At 39.9% G+C, this 21,317-nt stretch overlaps 2 pseudogenes; one reads left to right on the plus strand and one right to left on the minus strand.

The window, feature by feature from the left end:
• The first annotated feature begins 6,955 nt into the window (after positions 1–6,955).
• LOC115897629 lies at positions 6,956–7,427 on the plus strand (annotated as a pseudogene).
• Positions 7,428–13,477: 6,050 nt separating this feature from the next.
• Positions 13,478–19,182, minus strand: LOC104668682 (annotated as a pseudogene).
• Positions 19,183–21,317: the final 2,135 nt, after the last annotated feature.

Genomic DNA, 21,317 nt, shown 5'->3' on the forward strand with positions numbered 1-21,317 from the left:
ATTCACAACAACATTAGTGATGTATATTTCTAGGGTTCAGTGATACTTACATTTCTGCATTTAAGATTTCAGACTCTTTGGGAGGCCAAAGTAGGTGGATCACTTGAGGTCAGGAGTTCTGAGACCAGCCTGGCCAACAGGGCGAAACCCAGTCTCTACTAAAAATACAAAAACTAGCCGGTTGTGCTGGCGTGCACCTGTAAGGTGCATGGGAGGATGAAGCATAATAATTGCTTGAACCTGGGAAATGGAGGTTGGAGTGAGCTGAAATCACACCAATGCCCTTCAGCATGGGTGATGGGGTGAGACTCTGTTTCAAAATAAAATAGAATAAAATAAAATAAAGACCTCAGACTCTATTTGGCTTCCAACCCTTCAATCAATTAAATTTATTAGTTCTGTGATCTTGGGGGCAACCACAGAGCTTCAATAAGTCACGTTTTCTTACCTGCAAAATGCAGATTATAACTATATTTCTGGAAATTACTTTGAAAATTAATTGCACAAATGTGTGAGGTATGAAATGTTGTTCTAATGCATGGTCAATACTCAATAAATATGAGAGGTCTTCAAGAAGTTCATGGAAAATGTGTATTATGGAAAAAACTCTCCATTGGCCCAAAAATTTTTGCACCAAAATAATCTCATACTAACTTGTTATAACACGTCTAAATAGGACCTAGATTGAGGCACTAAGAAGGATAAGACATCACTTTGAAAAGAGTTTCTCTCAGAGCAACATGTATTCAGCTATAATTGAAGCAAGAACAAACATCATATTTATGATGACGCATGGGTGGAAGAATGGTGAAATAATTGATGCTTTAAAAAAATTTATGGGAAAATGTCCCAAAGAAACCAACAGTTTACAAATGAATAATTTGTTTTAAGAAGGGACAAGACCACTTTGGGAGGCCGAGACGGGCGGATCACGAGGTCAGGAGATTGAGACCATCCTGGCTAACACAGTGAAACCCCGTCTCTACTAAAAAAATACAAAAAACTAGCTGGACGAGGTGGCGGGCGCCTGTAGTCCCAGCTACTTGGGAGGCTGAGACAGGAGAATGGTGTGAACCCGGGAGGCAGAGCTTGCAGTGAGCTGAGATCCAGCCACAGCACTCCAGCCTGGGCGACAGAGCGAGACTCCATCTCAAAAAAAAAAAAAAAGAAGAAGGGTCAAGACAATGTTAAAGATGAAGCCTGCAGCAGCAAACCATCCACAACAATTTTTGAGGAAAAAAATGAATCTTCTTCATGCCTGAATTGAGGAGAAACAATGATTAACAGCAGAAACAACAGCCAAGGCCACAGACATCTCGATTGGTTCAGGTTACACAATTCTGACTGAAAAATTAAAGTTGAGCAAACTTTCCATTCAGTAGGTGCCAAAACTATGCACCCAGATGAGCTGCAGACAAGAGCAGAGCTTTCAATGGAAGTTTTAAGCAAGCAGAATCAAGATCCTGGAGGATTTCTTTGAAGAATTGTAGCAGGAGATGGAATATGGCTTTACCACTATGATCCTGAAGACTAAGCACAATCAGAGCAATGGCTACCAAGAGGTAGAAGTGGCCCAGCCACAGCAAAAAAGGACCAGTCAAGAGCAAAAGTCATGGCAACCATTTTGTGGGATGCTCAAGGCATTTTGCTTGTTGACTTTCTGGAGGGCCAAAGAATGATAGCATCTCCTTATTATGAGAATGTTTTGAGAAAGCCAAAGTTTTAGCAGAAAAATGTCTAAGAAATCTTCAACAGAGGATCTTTCATGACCACAACAATGCTCCTGCTCATTTCTCCCATCAAAAAAGGGCAATTTTGTGAGAGTTTCTATGGGAAATCATAAGGCAGCCACCTTACAGTCCGATTTGGCTCCTTCTGACTTCTTTTGGTTTCCTAATCTTAAAAATATCTTTAAGGGAACTCATTTTTCTTTAGTTAATTATGTTTAAAAGACTGCATTGACATGGTTAAATTCCCAGGACCTTCTGTGCTTTAGGAATGGACTAAATGGCTGGCATCATTGCTTACAAAAGTATCTTGAACTTGATGGAGTTTACATTGAAAACTAAAGTTTATATTTTTAATTTCATTATTTCACTCAAATTTTCCACAAAATTTTTGAAGGCCCATTATAGTACTATTATTACTATTGTTATGGTCTAAATAATATTTAACCCAAACAAGAGATTTCATAATGATAGGTCCTTATAAATCATTAAGAGAAACAGGATGGAAAAAAATTTTGTCATAGGTTAACTCTGTTTTTCTATCTATCTATCTATCTATCTATCTATCTATCTATCTATCTATCTTCATCATCATCATCATCATCATCATCATCATCATCATCATCTATATGTCTATATCTACAATAGGGGCACATGAGAAGATAATGGGTAAGATTTAAAGTTGAAAATGTCTCCATTTCTACGGTGCATGAGTTTCAGCAATATGAACAACATTACCTATATGAGCCATGGATGTGCATTTATAGTATCTCCAATTTTAATGACTTTAGTCATTTAATTCATTTATTCATATATACTCCATCATTCAATCAATATTTAATGAGAGCCACTAAGTGCCAGGGCTTGGTTTAGATGATGGAGCCATAGGAAATAATAGCCTATGGTTCTTGACTTTAAGAAATTCATGGTTCCACTATGAAGCCAACAACTCAATAAAAAAATTCAAGATGAGTCCAGTATTAAATGAACTTGTTAATGCTTGTTAACATCTTTCTATGTAGAATCTGACCCACTCCCAATGGCCTCACAAATAATTCTTGAGAAGATATTCTTGTTAAGTGGCTCAGTCTCCCCAAAGGGATGTTAACAAAACGTTCTCACTGGTGCCTGTGACTACTTGTAGTAGCCCCACACACATCTGTAAGGAATAAAGGTTTCTTCAAGAGAATTGTTTAAAAAGCACATAGACTATGAATTCTAACAGTTTTCTAAAACCTATTCTTTATTTGAGCCTGATCAACAGAGAATAAGGAATATGGACTCCATCACTGTCATTATCAATGAGTTCTAAACCCTTAATATTTGTTCTTGCTCTGGTATCACTGGCCCTCACTTAAGGATGTGATTTTAAAAATCCTAGCAAAACCGTTATTAGATCAATTAAAAAATATATTGAGGTTGCACCTTGGACAATTCTCTTTTTGCTACAATTTCAGTATTGTATCATGCCTTTCAGTGTGCAAACATCCATCTTTAAAAAAAAAATATGCTCCCTTGTTACATATCACTCTCCAGAGCTAGTACTCTTTCAAGCATCTTTTAACCAACTCCATCCCATACAGTCTGGCTTTTAGTCCTACCACTAAATGGAAAGACATGATTTAAAGCATCAGTTAAATCATTTATGTTACTCACTCTCTTATGTTATGTATTCACTCACTGTCTTCCTCTTGAAACACCCTCTTGTCTCCAGTCTTGGCCTTCCTGGTAGCTCTCTCCTCTTTTCCCTCCGTTGTTGGTCTCCATTGTTGGGGTTTGTCCCTCTACCTGACCTCTTTACTGATTGCTGGGGACTCAGTCCTTGATCTTCTAATGTTACCCTTCTCACTAGGTGATCTCATCTATTCCCATGGATTAAAGCACTGTATTCAATGATTTCTTTTTAAAGAACTAAATGTATGCCTGCAACTTGGAATTCTCTCTGAACTTCAGATACTTATCTCACTCCCTCGCACACACAATCAACATTTAAATGGCTCTTGAATGTCTCACACTTAAGCAGCTCTAAAATAATTATTTATTTCCCCTTTATCAGATATACATATTTTTAAACATCCCGGCTTCCCTGTCTTGGTAAATGATTCCACCATTTTCTTCATTACCCAAACCATAAACCCAGTAGTTACTCTTGATTCCTTCTTTTCTCTCCATTTTATTCCTAATTTATCAGGCATATTTTACGGACTCTACTTCCAACATATAGGGCACATTGGTCTACTCCTTTGACTCTCCAATGCCAGCAGAGGGGTCAGAACTCATCGACTCCCAAATGGAATCCCACAACTAGACACTGCTTCCAGTCAGCTTCTTAATACACTCCCTACAAAGCAGATGTGTTCTTAAAAGAATTGAATCTTATCACTGTTACCAAGTGAAGAATGACTCGGTTTATCAACTTAGAAAAGAGAGCTTGATGACTCATAAAGGGTTACAGCCTGCAGGGTGGTCATTCTGACAGGCTGGGACACATAGCCTCTAGCCAGAAGGCAAAAACAGACACTTTGAGGGAGAGGAAATGGGGAGAAATTTATGCTGAGTGGGGTAGCCAAATACACATATTCAAAAAGCTGGGAGGAGTCATGAATATTTATGAAAGGAGAAATATGTGAATATGCAATTCGGCTTCATGCCCCTTCGTGGGTCCCATGTTCAAAAAAATGGCAGCATTAGCATGATCTGAGAGTGGAGTTTTCTGGCCTCTGACATCAAAAGATGAAGCAGAGGACATTAAAACCCTTACTGCGCATTCTCCCTAGACTGTTTAGAGCCACTCACTGGTCTCTTATTATCAGGAAAAAAGGAGGGGCAGTGTCAAACAGTTGGTTAGTATCAGTAGTGGAGCCTTTTGAAAGGGCTGGTTTCTGTTGGACCCTGAGGAGAGAAAGGCTAACCATTGTTAGAGAAGAAGGGGATATCAGGAGGAGGATCCGACCTACCATTTTGCCATGGCCTAGATATCAGTTTTCAAGGTTACTCTGGGATGTCCTTGACCAAGGGATTGTTCATTCAGTCATTTGGGGGGCTTAGGATCTTATTTTTAGTTTACACTCTACTCCTTAAATATTCTAAAAGTTCCTGTCCTTCTGGCATAACCTCTGAGTATTTTATCTTGGCCTACAATGCCGGTGAATGATTTCTCTTCAGCCTTATCTTGATCTATTCCAGTCTTTTAATTCCTCTCACTGACCCAGCACTTTCCTGCCTTCAGCTTTTGCAGAAGCTCCCATCTATACCTGAAATGTTCTCACCCTGACTCTTCACATCTTTTGCATATCGACTCAAATGCCACCTTTCATAGAGGCACTTCATCAGTACCCATCTAAAAAGAGTCCACGTTATTACTTATTCCACCCATTCTTTATGTCTGAATCATCGTTCTGAACATTCAGTGGATTTTTTTTACTGATAACTCAATCTTTTCTTTCACTCTTGAAAATTGTTGTTTCTTTCATTATTTCCTTTCCTCAATATTTCTGTTCTTTCTGAAGTTTTATTGAATAGATATTATATACTTCCTACACTTATCTTTCTTAACATTTAACTTTCCTCATGCTAGCACTTGGTGTTTTTTTTTTCTTTTTAATCTGTTTTGAGAAATTTTCTAGGCCCTATGTTTTAGACAAAAATTTAGTTTCAGGCAATTTCTATTTTACTATTTTCTTTTTTTTTTGTAACTATATTTTTAATCGTGTCAATAGCTTTTCCTTATTTTTAATTCTCTTTCATAACACTGTGTTCTTACTTTCTGTATTAAATAGTTTCTTAAACCTTTCTCTTTTTTTTTTTCATTTTCAACTCTTATTTTAGTTTCAGGGGTACATATGCAGTATATGGTTAAATTGCATGTCGCTAGAGTTTGGTGTACAAATCACTTTGTCACCCAGGTAGTAAGCATACCCTCACACTCCCACAGCCCTCCACCCTCAAGTAGACCCCAATGTCTGTTGTTTGCTTCTTGGTGTCCATGTGTTCTCAGTGTTTAGCTCCCACTTATAAGTGAGAATATGTTATATTTGGTTTTCTGTTCCTGTATTAATTTGCTTAGGATAATGGCCTCCAGCTGCATCTATGTTGCCACAAAGGGCATGATTTCATTTTTTATGACTGTACAGTAGTCCATGTTGTATATGTACCACATTTTCTTTACTCAGTCCACCATTGATGGGCATTGATTTCATGTCTCTGCTATTGTGACTTGTGCTACAATGAATATGCAAGTGAATGTGTTTTTTTGGTAGAACAATTTATTTTTCTTTGGGTATATACACAGTAATGGAATTGCTGGGTCAAATGGTAATTCTGTTTTTTAAGTTCTTTGAGAAATCTCCAAAATGCTTTCCACAGTTGCTGAACAAATTAACATTCCCACTAGCAGAGAATGTGTTCCCTTTTCTTTGAAACCTTGCAACAGCTGTTATTTTTTAACTTTTTAATAATAGCCATCCTGACTGGTGTGAGATGGTATCCCATTGTGGTTTTGATTTGCATTTCTTTAGTGATTTATGATGTTGAACATTTTTTCATATGTTTGTTGGGCATGTATATGTCTTCTTTTAGGAAGTGTCTGTTCATGTCATTTGGCTATTTTTTAGTAAGGTTATTTGGTTTTTGCTTGTTTTTTGTTGTTGTTGTTATTGTTTGTTTGTTTTTATTGTGGTGGTTGTTTTTTAGATGGAGTCTCACTCTGTTTCCCAGGCTGGAGTGCAGTGACATAATCTCAGCTCACTGCAACCACTGGCTCCCAGGTTGAAAAAATTCTCCTGCCTCAGCCTCCCGAGTAGCTGGGATTACAGGGTTCACCATGTTGGCCAGGCTGGTCTCAAATTCCTGACCTCAGGCGATCTACACACCTTGGCCTCCCAAAGAGCTGAGATTACAGGCGTGAGCCTGTTTTTTGCTTGTTAATTTGCTTAGTTCCTTACAGATTCTGGATACTAGACCTTTGTCCAATGCATAGATAGCAAATATTTTCTCCCATTCTATAGTTTGTCTGTTTACTCTACTGATAGTTTATTTTGCTGTGCACAGCTCTTTAGTTTAATTAGGTCTTATTTGTCTATTTTTGTTCTTGTTGCAATTGCTTTTAGAGACTTCTTCATGAAATATTTGCCAAGGCCTATATCGAGAATGGTAGTTTCTAGGTTTTCTTCTAGGTTTTTTGTAGTTTTCGACTTTACATTTAAATCTTTAATCTGCCTTTTCACAAGATGGCGCCAAAAGCGAAGAAGGACGCTCCTGCCCCTCTTAAAGCTGAAGCCAAAGCGAAGGCTTTAAAGGCCAAGAAGGCAGTGTTGAAAGGTGTCCACAGCCACAAAAAAAAAGAAGATCCGCACGTCACCCACCTTCCGGCGGCCCAAGACACTGCAACTCCGGAGGCAGCCCAAATATCCTCGGAAGAGCACCCCCAGGAGAAACAAGCTTGGCCACTATGCTATCATCAAGTTTCCGCTGACCACTGAGTCTGCCATGAAGAAGATAGAAGACAACAACACACTTGTGTTCATTGTGGATGTTAAAGCCAACAAGCACCAGATTAAACAGGCTGTGAAGAAGCTCTATGACATTGATGTGGCCAAGGTGAACACCCTGATTCGGCCTGACGGAGAGACAAAGGCCTATGTTCGACTGGCTCCTGATTACGATGCTTTGGATGTTGCCAGTAAAATTGGGATCATCTAAACTGAGTCCAGCTGCCTAATTCTAAATATATATATATATCTTTTCAACATAAAAAAAAAAAGTCTGTAATCCATCTTGAGTTGATTTTCATATGTGACATAAGGAAGGGGTCCAGTGTCAATCTTCTGCATATGACTAGCCAGTTATTCCAGCATCATTTATTGAATGCGGAGTTCTCTCCCCATCACTTGTTACTGTCAACTTTGTCAAAGATCAGATTGTTGTAGGTGGGTTCTCTATTCTGTTCCCAGTACCGTGGTGATTTGGTTACTGTAGCCTTGCAGTATAGTTTGAAGTTGAGTAGTGTGATGCTTCTGACTTTGTTCTTTTTGCTTAGAATTACTTTGGCTCTTTGGGCTCTTTTTTGGTTTCATATAAATTTTAGAATTGTTTTTCTAATCCTGTTAAAAGTGACAGTGGTAATTTGATACGAATAGCATTGAATCTATAAATTGCCTTGGGTAGTATGGCCATTTTAACAATTTTGTTTCTTCGTATTCATGAGTATGAAATGTTTTTTCCATTTATTTGCGTCATCTCTAATTTCTTTCAGTGGTGTTTTGTGATTCTCGTTGTGGAGACCTTTCATCTCCCTGGTTAGCTGTATGCCTAGGTATTTCATTCTTTTTGTGGCTACTGTGAGTGGGATTGCATTCTTGATTTGGCTCTCAGCTTGAATGTTATTGGTATATAGAAATGCTACTCATTTTTGTACATTGATTTTGTATCCTGAAACTTTATTAATGTTGTTTATCAGATCTAGGAGCCTTTGGGCAGAGACTATGGGGATTTTCTAGGGATAGAATAATATAATCTGTAAAAAGAGTTAGTTTGACACCCTCTCTTTCTGTTTGGATGCCTTTAACTTCTCTTACCTGATTGCTGTGGCTAGGACTTCTAGAAGCAGAAATCTTCTGGATAGAAGTGGTGATATGTTGGATAAGAGTGGTGAGAATGGGCATTCTCATCTTGTTTTAGTTCTCAAGGGGAATGCTTCCAGCTTTTGCCCATTTAGTGTGATGTTGGCCATAGGTTTGTCATAGAAAGCGCTTATTATTTTGATGTATGTCCCTTCAGTGCCTAGTTTGTTAAGGGTTTTTTAATATGAAGGGATATTGAATTTTATCAAAAGCCTTTCCTGCATCTATTGAAATGATCACATGTTTTTCATTTTTAGTTCTGTTTATGTGATAAATCATATTTCTTAATTTATTTACACTGAACCAATTTTGCATCCCAAGGATAAAACCTATTTGATCACAGTAGATTTGCTTTTTGATGTACTGCTGGATTTGATTTGCTAGTATTTTGTTGAGTGTTTTTCTGTCTATGTTCATCAGGGATTGATATGGTTTGGCTGTGCTCCCACCCAAATCTCAGCTTGAATTGTATCTCCCAGAATTTTCACGTGTTGTGGGAGGGACCTAGTGGGAGGTAATTGAATCACGGGGACTGGTCTTTCCCATGCTATTCTTGTGATAGTGAATAAGTCTCATGAGATCTGATGTGTTTATCAGGGGTTTCCACTTTTGCTTCTTCCTCATTCTCTCTTGCCACCACCATGTAAGAAGTGCCTTTCATCCTCCACCATGATTGTGAAAACTTCCCCAGCCATGTGGAACTGTAAGTCTAATTAAACCTCTTTTTGTTCCCAGTTTCAGGTATGTCTTTATCAGCAGCATGAAAACAAACTAATACATGGATATTGGTATGAAGTTTTCTTTTTTCATTGTGTCACTGTTAAATTTTAGTAACAGAATAATGCTGGTCTCACAGAATGAGTTAGGGAGGAGTCCCTCCTCAATTTTTTGAAATAATTTCATTAATATTGGTACCAGCTCTTCTTTATATATCTGGTAGAATTTGGCTGTGAAGCCATCTGGTCCAGAGCTTTTTCTGGTTGGTAGGTTTTTTAGTACCAATTCGATTTTGGAACTTGTTATTGATCTGTTTAGGATATCAGCTTCTTCCTGGTTCAATCTTGGGAGGTTGTATGTTTCTACGAATTTGTTCATTTCTTCTAGGTTTCTAGTTTGTGTGCATAGGGGATCATAAGAGTCTTGGAAATTTTTTTTTTGCATTTTTCTGGGGCTGTACACCTTTCTTTGGATACTGATTAGATTTTTGTTGTTGATGTTTAGTTCTTTTCTAAGGATTCTTTTTTTTTTTAATCTACATAAAATATTCTTGTGCAAGCTCTTGATTTTCCTCTAATGCTTTGTGACTTTTGGCTATTTGGGTATGTTTAGAAGTAAAGAACTAGCTTAATTAGTATGCTAGATACAGTATTTTTTCTATCACATGTCTCCTAAATGGGCCCCTCTCCTGAATAGGATGAATAAATGTGAGTTTTGTAGATTTTAATTGCATCTGTCAGAGAGGTTCACTTCTGCATTTTGTACATGGGCAGGAAACAGGCAGGTAGCTGAGAAGCAAGTAAATTGCCTGGGTAATGAGACTGACTCTCAGGTGGGAACATTGAACATGCATCTTTCTGGATGTCCAGATCTTATTTTAATTTAATCTGGATTCCCTTTTATGATCTTTAACTATCTAAAGACTTTCCCTGTTTCCCTCTTAGACTTCAACATCTATACTAGGAGTCTTCTCTAAGATAATATTTCTAGTTATTTAGAAAATAGTTCATAGAATTCTATCTAGTGAGCAAATGCCTCTCCAGCTGCTCTGTATATGTCAGTGACAGAGAGGAGCTGGCTTACCTAGCTGATCTGGAAACAGTGCTTTAACCTTGAACTTGGATGATTGCCTCTAGCCCTCATTTACTGTGTGTATTTGTTAACCCCAGTGGGGTGTCCCTCAGACCTCTGTCGGAACTTCTCTTTGCAGCAGCCTTTACCTGTGGGTACTTGGAGTTGTGGATTTTTCTATGTTGGTTGTGCTCCCATTCAAGCTCTTCTAATTTCTACTATTAAGAAATAGCAGCTGGGCGCAGTGGCTCAAGCCTATAATCCCAACACTTTGGGAGGCCGAGACGGACGGATCACGAGGTCAGGAGATCGAGACCATCCCAGCTAACACAGTGAAACCCCGTCTCTGCTAAAAAATACAAAAAACTAGCCGGGCGAGGTGGCGGGCGCCTGTAGTCCCAGCTACTCGGGAGGCTGAGGCAGAAGAATGGTGTAAACCCAGGAGGCGGAGCTTGCAGTGAGCTGAGATCCGGCCCCTGCACTCCGGCCTGGGCAACAGAGCATGACTCTGCCTCAAAAAACAAAACAAAACAAAACAAAAGAAATAGCTCACAATTTCAGATCCACTAATAATATCCATTTCAGATCCACTAATAATATCCATTTGTGTTTTTAGCACAAATGTTTATCACATATTTTAAAGCATCTTTACCATCATTTATGTGGGAATTTGGGAGGGATGGGAAGTAAATAGATGAGCTCAATGCTGTCATTATTTATTGGAAGTTCCTCCACATCTGCAGCATTTTTATCTCCTTTCCTAACCCTGACCATTTCTTTCTAGCCCTGGGGTCCAAGATTCTTGTTTCACAGGCCTATCTTACCATGTTTAATACAGCCTTGTAAGTCACCATAATACATGTGGCATGGTGTAAGATATTAGTGAGTTAAATAAAATACATATGGGAAGCTCCAAGAGAGTCAGATATGAATGATCTGTAGGCAGAAGGATCAGTGTGACTAGGTGGAGTCATGGATGGGCACAGAGGAGCCAACACAATAGTCTTCACAGAGTAGGTAATTGAGCTCACTCTTGAAAGGAAAGAAGGGATTCAGGAAGGAGATGACCCCATGCAGAGAGGACAGAATTATCTGGGCATAAGATGTGAAAGTATTACACAGGATGGGAGCCCAGTGTGCAGGGGATGAGACAGGATGCAAAATCAGGTGCCAGATCCTGAAAGACTTGTGTGTATCGCGCTAAACAATTTGGAATTTACCCTACAGGCAGAAGTGACCCATTGAAGGATTTTAAATGTGGACATAACGTGATGAATAAATGCTAACATTTAGTCAGCTCTTAGGATGCACCAGGCAGTGCTCAAAGTGCATCCAGGGGTTAAGCCATTTAATCATCATGATGACCTGATAAGGCCAATGTGTGGAATATCCTCACTTTCTACTGAAGATAATGACTCCCAAACATAAGTTTCCTGAGGTCAGGTTCTTCATCCATTCACAGATGGGCCCTGGGTTTCTAGCTCTGGGCCAGCATGATGAATGTATGCGGAATGAATGAATGAATGAGGCTCACAGGTTACACACACAGGGAAGGACAGAGCTAGGACCTGAAGAGGGGTGGCCTTACCCCAAAGCCTACACATTTAACCACTATCATTGTTTCTACGTTAAAAAGGTAAAAAAGATAATTCTGGGTAGGCGAAGAGATTGGAATGTGATCTGACTGGCAGGAGACTAACAGTAAAATTACACGCATTAGAGTGTAACTCAAAGTATAATTACTGAATATTAATTTGAAAATGAGCATTGTGGAAAACAGTAAATACTATATATTTACTTGTTTAATTTTTTGACTTTTTCCACTAGAATCTGCTCTCCATGAGGTCAAAGATTTTGTCTACTTTGTTTATTGTTGTAATCTTCAGCACCTCAAAGAATTCCAGACATAGGATGGTTGATCAATAAATATTTGTCAACGAAATGAATGATTATGTAAGTTTGAAAATATTGTATATTGGATCTTCCTCTTGGCGATTTATAACCTATATTAGCATATTAGTGGCAATAAAAAAATTTGATTTTTTAACCTAGTTTTTTAAAATTCTATTTACCCTCATACCCTTTTATTCTTAGAATTAGTGTTTTTCTTATAATTATTGTATTAGAATTAGATATACTTTGAGGAACTTCTCTTCAGGAAGTTTCTATTCAGTATATTGTTATATCAAGAAGTTATTTTAAATCCTGGAAAATATCCATATTATTCATAATTACAAGTAATTAATAATTAATAATGATATCCACTCATTATTAATAAAACAAAGAAACTGTTTTAGACAATGGCATACTCAAGTAAAGCAAGCAAAGTGTGTCCTGTTTGGATTAAGTCAAGTTAGCATTGGTAGGGCCGCATGTGGTGTTTAGAGATTCATTTTCTTTTCTTTTTTTTTTTTTTTTATGAAGATGAGGTCTTGCTCTGTCGCCTAGGCTGGAGTACAATGGCGCATTCCCGGCTCACTGCAACCTACGCCTCCCGGGTTCAAGCCATTCTCCTGTCTCAGCTTCCTGAGTAGCTGGGATTACAGGTGCTTACTAATTTTTGTATTTTTTGTACAGATGGGGTTTCATCATGTTGGCCAGGCTGGTCTTGAACTCCTGACCTCAGGTGATCCACCTGCCTCAGCCTCCCAAAGTGCTGGGATTACAGGTGTGAGCCACCACGCTCAGCTAGAGATTGGGTTTCTAAGGATACCCAGTGTAATGTGAAAAAGGTGGATGCTTATAATTTTAGAATAAGTTTGTACGGTGCTAAGGATTAAGGAATAGGAAACTGTGGTTCCCCTAGGCCTGCTTTTTTCACTATTCCTTGCCTTTCATCTACTCTGCCTTGAACCATGGATGGTTAAGAGGAGGGGACATCTGCAGGCTGCATCTCCCAGACCTCCTGTCATCTGGCTTTTAGATGAATTCAGCCAATGGCAGGCACTGACAAGAGAAAGGAAGGAGATGCCAGGGCGTTTTTCTCCCCTTTTAACTGGTTCAGATGGGTCTCCAGTAGCACGTCTGTCCCTCCATTGTACAGCTACCTGCTGTGCAAGACCACCGTTCTTTTTTTTTTTTTTTTATGGAGATTTTTTTTTCTTTATTGAGAAACGTTAAGACTTGGGTACATCAAATAAAACCAATTTCTGGGGGAAAAAATCAAAACCCACAATAGAAAAAAAAAGTTAACACTGGGCCACAGCAGAACCCAGAGAACATATTCGTATCATTGAAAAATTCTAGGCGCTTCATAATTGACCTTTCAATACAAAATGACCTATTAAATTTGCAATTTGTAGTTCTTGGTGTTGAGGTCCATAGGACAAGCTAGGAAGTCTTCAAACCTTAAGCTGAATTCCATGAGGGGTTATTTGGCTTTTGAATCGGTTTTTCCTTGTCTAAGAGGTAGCAGCAGCAACAGCGCCCACCTTCTGGGCAGCTTCTTTCTTGGCATCATGAGCCTGTAGAACTGCTACAGCTTCATCCACCTTGGAGTGGAGAGACTCGGGGGACTCTAACATATGCAGCAGCTCAGAGTTGTCAATCTCCAGCAGCGTTCCCGTGATCTTCCCAGCCAGGTTTGAATGAATTGTTTGGATGAGTGGGAACAAGCGCTCTCCCAGCATCTGCTTCTGGTCCTTGCGGTGATGCTGCAGCCAGCATGGAGGCAGTCAGTGGCTCCTGTCCCTGCACATGGACCGCAGGCTGGGGTGCCTGCAGAGTCTGTATGGGAGGATGAGGGCTGCGGACACAGAAGGCGTATTTGAAGGGGTTAACAGCCTGGAGAGCAGCAGCGGCAACAGCTGCGCATGGCGCTAAATTCTGCACAGCTGTGGGAAGGCCTCCAGATTGGCAGCTGTCAGTCAGCCCTTGCTGGGCGGTACCAGCCCCACCAAAGTCCATAGCCAAGCAAGACCACTGTTCTTTAGGATGAACTCAGTGCCAGGGATATGGGAGCACCACATCATTCCTTCTCTACTGCAACCTCAGGATGGTGGCGACATCCTGATGTTACTAACTCCTGAGTTGCCTCATCGCTCCCTGTTTGGTTTCTGAGATCCTTCACTACCACTGAAAGCTGAATCCAATTCCCCCTGCTTTGAATACTAGGAGTTACTTTTGTTTTCTTGGTCGTGGCCTAAATGATATGGTCAACAATAACAAATAAAGGAAAGAGTGCTGCTGGAATAATTGTTCTAATCTGCAAAATGAATGACTGCTGGAAAGATGATTTTTCATTTTTGAAATTCAAAGATTCTATAAATGGTATTTTCTAAAGTGCTGTCTAAGGGTCATCTGCTTCAGAATTCCTAGAAAAGTTAATTTAAGATGCATGTTCCTGAACTCATCTTTAACCTGCTAACTCAGAATCTCTAGGGGATAGCAGGGGAATGTGCAATATCAACCTACTGCCCAGAAGATTCTTTTTGAAAAATAAAATTTGAAATAAAATGGTCTACCCTATTTGAGCTTCTTGGGAATGTTTGGAAGAGAAGTGACACAATGTGCATTAAGGTATCCTGCTGGGGCCGGGTGCGGTGGCTCAAGCCTGTAATCCCAGCACTTTGGGAGGCCGAGACAGGCGGATCACGAGGTCAGGAGATCGAGACCATCCTGGCTAACACGGTGAAACCCCGTCTCTACTAAAAATACAAAAACTAGCCGGGCGAGGTGGCGGGCACCTGTAGTCCCAGCTACTCGGGAGGCTGAGGCAGGAGAATGGTGTAAACCCAGGAGGCGGAGCTTGCAGTGAGCTGAGATCCGGCCACTGCACTCCAGCCTGGGCCACAGAGCGAGACTCTGTCTCAAAAAAAAAAAAAAAAGGTATCCTGCTGGATTTTCCATGTACTCTTTCAAGAGATGTCACCTGTCAAAATCGATAAATTTAGATGAGTTTGGTTAATTTTTTAAATGTCACATTGTATGAATCTTCCAAAAGTAAACTACGTCCTAAGCAGTGGTAAATATGTTGCACTTACCGCTAAGAAATTTCATAATCTACAAAATAGGGAATACATAAATATAAAACTATGTACAAGCCAGATGAGTTGGCACACCCCTATATTCCTAGCTACTGAGAAGGTTGAGGCGGGAGGATCACTCGAGCTCAGGAGTTCAAAGCCAGCCCGGGGCCTGGTGTGGTGGCTCATGCTTGCAATCCCAGCACTTTGGGAGGTGGAAGCGGGCAGATCACCTGAGCTCAGGAGTTTGAGACCAGTGGGGGCAACATGGAGAAACCTCATCTCAACAAAAAATACACAAATCACCCAGGCACAGTGGTGGACGCCTGTAGTCCCAGCTACTCAAGAGGCTGAGGCAGGAAAATCGCTTGAGCCTGGGAGGTGGAGGCTGCAGTGAGCCATGATCATGAAACTGTACTCCAGCCTGGTAGACAGTGAGATGCTGTCTCAAAACGAAACAAATCAAAACAAAACAAAAGCAACAACAACAACTCAGCTTGGGTAACATAGCAACCCCTCATCTCTATAAAAAAACAAAACAAAACAAGAAACCAAAAAGAAAAAGAAAAAAGACAAACTATTCACAGATCAAAATTCCATGCCATTCTTGTTAAACTAGTGATTGCCAAACCTGTTTTATCATACCCTGAAAAAACTTATGCAAAAGGTAGTAAGTATTTTAAATACATTTCCAACCAAGTTTTAATACATTACTTAAAATATTCAATATCCAACACTTTGAAGAGAAACTAAATAGGGTGGGTGCTTCAGTGATAAAATACTTTCTTGGCCTAGGCTTCAGCAAAAAGCAAAGCTTGAGGCAAGCACTGAGTGCAAGTAGTTTTTTGGTGGGTGGGTGAGTGAAGGCTGGGGGGAAGTGAACTCAAAGAGGAGAAGCAGGAAACTGGGAAAAGAGGAAGCCAGTCCATGAGCGCTATAGAGTTTTTTGTGACTACGGGCAGCTGAGGCTGGATCCCACTGGGAATACTTCAATGAGGCAAATAGCATAAGCGCACTTCAAAATCACCCTCCAGTTACACAGAAGAGGGAACTTTTATCCCTCAGTTCTTTTCCTTTATTGGTCAGTGGTTGTCCCATGTTATGTTGACTTGTAACACTTCTAGGCATGCATATAGGTTAGTCCCTGAATGGGACTTTGCAGCTAGTCTATGCAGTGATGGCAAAATAATTCTAGTAAAACAAAAAAAAGAAAGCAAGAGAGAAAAAAAACAGAAAAAGACACCCAGCTGAGACGAGCTGCTGATAGGATATACCTGCAAATATCTGGTTATAGTAATAGCGGCTTCTGTAAGAAAGTGGGCAAAAAAATGAAATACAGCCTAAGGGGAATCTGATATACCTTTTTGAAGATCTTTAATAATTATCAGAAATGACTCCAGGCAAAGGTGTGTGGGTTTTTTCAAATGCATGAATTATAAATATTTTATTTCAATAAATGGTTTTTGTATTTTTAGTCTAGATTCTGTTTATGCCCCATCTCTTCTCCTCCTGGCCTGATGGGAAACATTTGTCCCTTTGTAGTTAACATGCAAAACTTGGAAAGCACCCATGAAATAAAAGCAGTTTAAAATAAATTTCCTATGACATAAAATTAACCATCACAGCTATGCCTTAGAATTGTTTATTTGGTGACTGAAAAGAGTCTTGTTGGACACTGAGCAGATTACGGAGTTGCCACCAAAAGAACTTCTAAGCATAGGTTGCTTTTAAATCATTCTGGTGATAATGTAAGCTATGATATGCTGGAAGCATTTGAAAAAGTTCACAATGTGTCTCCAGCTCTCTTCTCATAAGCACAGCGAGTCATTGTTTTCTTCTCTGGTTGGTCTCAAAATCCTCCATAGCTGTCTCTCCCCCAGCTCTCCTGTGATTTTCACTGCTCTTAATCGTGTTATCTTCCATTTTGCCATTAATATTTTTACAGAAACACTTTTTTTTAACTTTTCTATTTTTTCTGCCAGTGTAGATCCATTTTTATTGATCTAGCTCCAACCTGAAATTCTTCCAGAAACTGTTTAGGCTGCCAGTGCTGGTTGGTACCTGGTTCTTCTGTATTAGTAAGAGCATAAACCCTGGAGTTTGTCAATCCTTTGTTTGAATCTGGGCTCCACCACTTATAAACTGCATGAATCTGAAATGTGTCTTAACAATTTGAGCCTCCTGTTTTCTTCTGTGAAATGGGGATATTATTTCTCACGGGATTATTGTGAAACCCAAAGGAGGTAATAGATGAAAAAGAGTAAACTCTTTGTGTCTACATTGTGTCTGCAACATAATAAACATTTGCTAAATGGTAATTAACATCATTATTCAGTGCTATCATCAATTTATGTTTTTCTTCTGTATCCTTAGATGTTATCTTGAGTTTAACAATAAATGTAAAGGCAGAATTACCGGTAACAATAACTTGACATTAATCTTGTCTACCAGCTTTAAACTGATGCTCTTTGAACCACAGTGCTGACAACCAGGTGTGTAGAGATCTGTAAATAGAAACAAGTCTAATCAAAAGTTATTTAAAAACAAACCTAGATGGCAGAAGCAATTCTTCAATGACGCCTTCAAGCAACACCTCCAAACTTCCGACACATCCGGGAAGCAGTGCTGTAGAGCTGACCTACCTTGAATGAGACCTTTACATGTGAATAGTTTGTATTGACTTTCTCAGAGTCAGAAATAGCAATAGATTTTGTTGCTGCACTTGCAATCATGTTTTTAAAAATGCAAGTTTCATATGTGGACAGTGAGGAAATGATTCTTGGTCTTTCTTTGTGCTCTTCAATCCCACCCAAAGTACAGTCAACACCACACAGTAAAAGAACAATGTTTCACTCAAGTGGGTGGCTCAGACAGGCAACCTGAAGACCAAACGAATAAGAAAAGAAAGTTGATTTTTGAAATCTAACTATTAACCACACTAGCATGTATGCATTAGCTTCTGGAGTGAATCAGAAACTTTTCTGCAAATATGAGGACCAAGAGTTTGGGAACTCCTCAAACACTTATTAAGATATCTTGGTTGTGATATCAGGAAGGTAGGATAGGACTAGGATTGGAATGGGGTGAGTAAAAACCTAACCAGTGGTCTTCGACTATTAGGAGAGACTCTATACACACGGAAAAGGCTGCTCGGCTTGAAACATGAGAAAAATAATTCAGGGAGCCAGAATTGCACAGCATTTATCTAAAGGCTGCCCAGGAGAAAAGCTCACTGGCTGTAATAAGCACAAGACTGTCATCATAAAGATGCTTTCTGCTGAGGAGCAGGGCTAACCTGATCTTCATGGGTACATGATAGCATCATGGAATTCTTAGGAGACGACTATTTGAAACTGGCCCAAAAGAATTGCTCACAGGCAGAGTTATGTTTAGATCTGAGGTCTGATTACCCCACATTAAGAAATGAGGTCTTGACGTTTTTGGTAATAGTTGGTATAGCAATCTTACCTGAACACTGGCAGTCTACTTCCCCCCCCCCACCCCGAGACAGAGTCTTGCTCTGTCGCCAGGCTGGAGTGCAGTGGCACAATCTCAGCTCACTGCAACCTCCGCCTCCTGGGTTCAAGCAATTCTCCTGCCTCAGCCTCACAAGTAGCTGGAATTACGTGCATATGCCACCATGCCCAGCTAATTTTTGTATTTTTAGTAGAGACAGTTGTTCACCATGTTGACCCAGCTGGTCTCAAACTCCTGGCCTCAGTAGATCCACCTGCCTCAGCCTTCCAAAGTTCTGGGATTATAGGCATGAGCCACCATGCCCTGCCGAAGGTGGTGGCCTTCTTGCCCAACCAATTTTGTCCTTTACATTACTGACCCAGATGATTTGAAGAGGGAAGATAGCTATTGGCCTCATCTATATCTCTCTGTCCCATCCCACCACCCTTTCTTACCCTCTCTCCCTCTCTTCCCCTGTTCACCACTAGGAGCATAACGAGCCACCTCTTCCTGAATCAGGGTGACCTCTGTGTACTGTAAGCATGCAACTCCTTCAAGATTGGTTGGACTACCCAGGCTCTGATCACAGGCTTCCTTCACCAGTGAGCCAGCTTGCCAGTCCGTCATTCATGAGACATTTATTTAGAATTTGCTGTGTGCCAGGTAGTGATAAAAAAAAAAAAAAAGGAATAAACTTGATCCTCCTCTTTGGTAATATGCAATTTATCTTTCAGAGTTTTTGAAGGCTGATTCTCTAACTGCAGGTCAACCCTCCTTCAAGACTCTTGACTCCCTAGTTTTCCTTCATGACTCACTGCTCAGGAGACTGCCCTTTTATTGATAATTCTGCTCCACTTCTGCTTTCAAACTGCATATTCTTCACGAGGAATCTACTTGATCCTTGATCCTATACCCACCACTTCTCCACTGGGTATCCCTTTTCTTAGGTTCATCCATTTCCATTAGCAGCCACATTCCTCCAGACACTGCCATCACTATGACACTAATTTGGCTTGCCTTCTGGCAACTGAAGTATGATGCCTCTTAATACAATCTTCCTATCTACTCCCTGAGGAGTGCCTGGGCAAACCTGGTGTTCTGGGGACCTGGCTGCAGAGTCATATTAGTGGACAACATTTCACTTTCTGATGCTACTGCAGGGGGTGATGATGGTACCAGCATGCACACTTGTCAACATTATCACATTCAGTCCCACAACAGCAACAACAGAAAGGAGGTGAGGATATCATCCACACGTTAGCAACCAGAAGACTTAGCTCCCCAAAGTAAAGTAGTTTGCCCTGTGTCACCAAGTGGAAAGTGGCAGGGACAGCTTTATCTGTTCCTGAAACCCAGGCTGTTTCTCAGGAATATCTCCACTATGCTAATTGCTTCCCTTGCAACTCCATTCCAGAGTCTCCTGATCCCTAAAATCCAGAAATATGTCTCCAAGCAAAGCTAAATCAGTGCAGTATCAGAGAAAAAGGCAAAAGTTAGTCACTGTCTGTGAAAACTCTTTCTAAACTCAAATACCATTTATGAATTCCTCTCTCTTCTAAAATAGATAATTCACATTTATTTAGCATTTTTGCCTAAGTTAGCTATTTGTTGATCATCCTGGGGAAATGGCACCCTATTATTTGGGCCATCTTATCCAGCTGAACGTTCTGATGCATTACTAATTCCAAAACAATTTCCTACGCCTGCAATGTCCACAGTGATAGCCACTAACCACATATGGCTCTTGGGCACTTGAAGTGTGGCTAGTCTGAATTGAGATGTGGTGTAAGTGTGAAATACATACTGGAATATAAAATCTTTGTGTAAAAAATAAATGCAGTATCTCGTGAACAATTTTTTTACTGAGTACACTTAAAAAATACTATCATGTAGAAATGATAGTATTTTGTATCCACCGGGTTAATTATGTTATTAAAATGCAATCACTTTTGTGCTGGAATCACTTTTGTAATGTGGCTAGTAGCAAATTTTAAATTACATATGTGGCTCACCTTATATTTCTGATGGACAGTGCTGGCCACTATAATCATAGCACTATCAGTTCAATCCATCAGCTTTGAGGTGAATTGTTCTACCTAGAGTGTATAATATTCTATTCTGTAAGACGGGCAAATGCTATCCATGTTTATTTCTGGAATTTATTTCTAGCATTGGATCTTCATGAAATTATGTCCTTTGAGAATGGTATGCAGTTCTGTGGTGGGGGACGCCCAGGCAGATCTGTAAAGGTCAGTCTTATGGTTCAGCATTGGGACTTGCTTACAACAGCACATTGTCTAAGCAAGACTTGGACTTTCTTATGTGCTTGCATTTGTAGCAGCAATTATGGTTTCCAGGGTCAGACACTTTCAGGCAGTTAATAACCAGTTTGACTAAAGGTCCATCAGCTTCCTAGCCATTCATTAAATCCTAAGAAATGCCGTACCCCAAGGTCAATACTGCTTAGCTCAGTCATACTTTATGACTGAAAGAATGCTTTCCTCTTCCATTGTCAATAGTATTGATTGGCAGTTCTTTGGGTGGCCTGGTCATTTTTATTTGTCCCCCTTTGTTTTCAGCTGTTAAGGAGATGACATCATCTTTTCTCTGACAATATGGAATTATTGCAATGCTGAAAGCTGAGTACAAGGAGGTCCACTGTCAAACTTTGGACCTCACCTCTTCATTATTATTGCAGAGTGACTCACAGGGGAAAGGAAATTCAGAGGAACAAGGGGGCCCATGCCATAAACTCTACAAAT

This window comes from Rhinopithecus roxellana, chromosome 5 (genome assembly GCF_007565055.1).
Source record: "Rhinopithecus roxellana isolate Shanxi Qingling chromosome 5, ASM756505v1, whole genome shotgun sequence".
In the NCBI taxonomy this organism is placed as follows: domain Eukaryota; kingdom Metazoa; phylum Chordata; class Mammalia; order Primates; family Cercopithecidae; genus Rhinopithecus; species Rhinopithecus roxellana.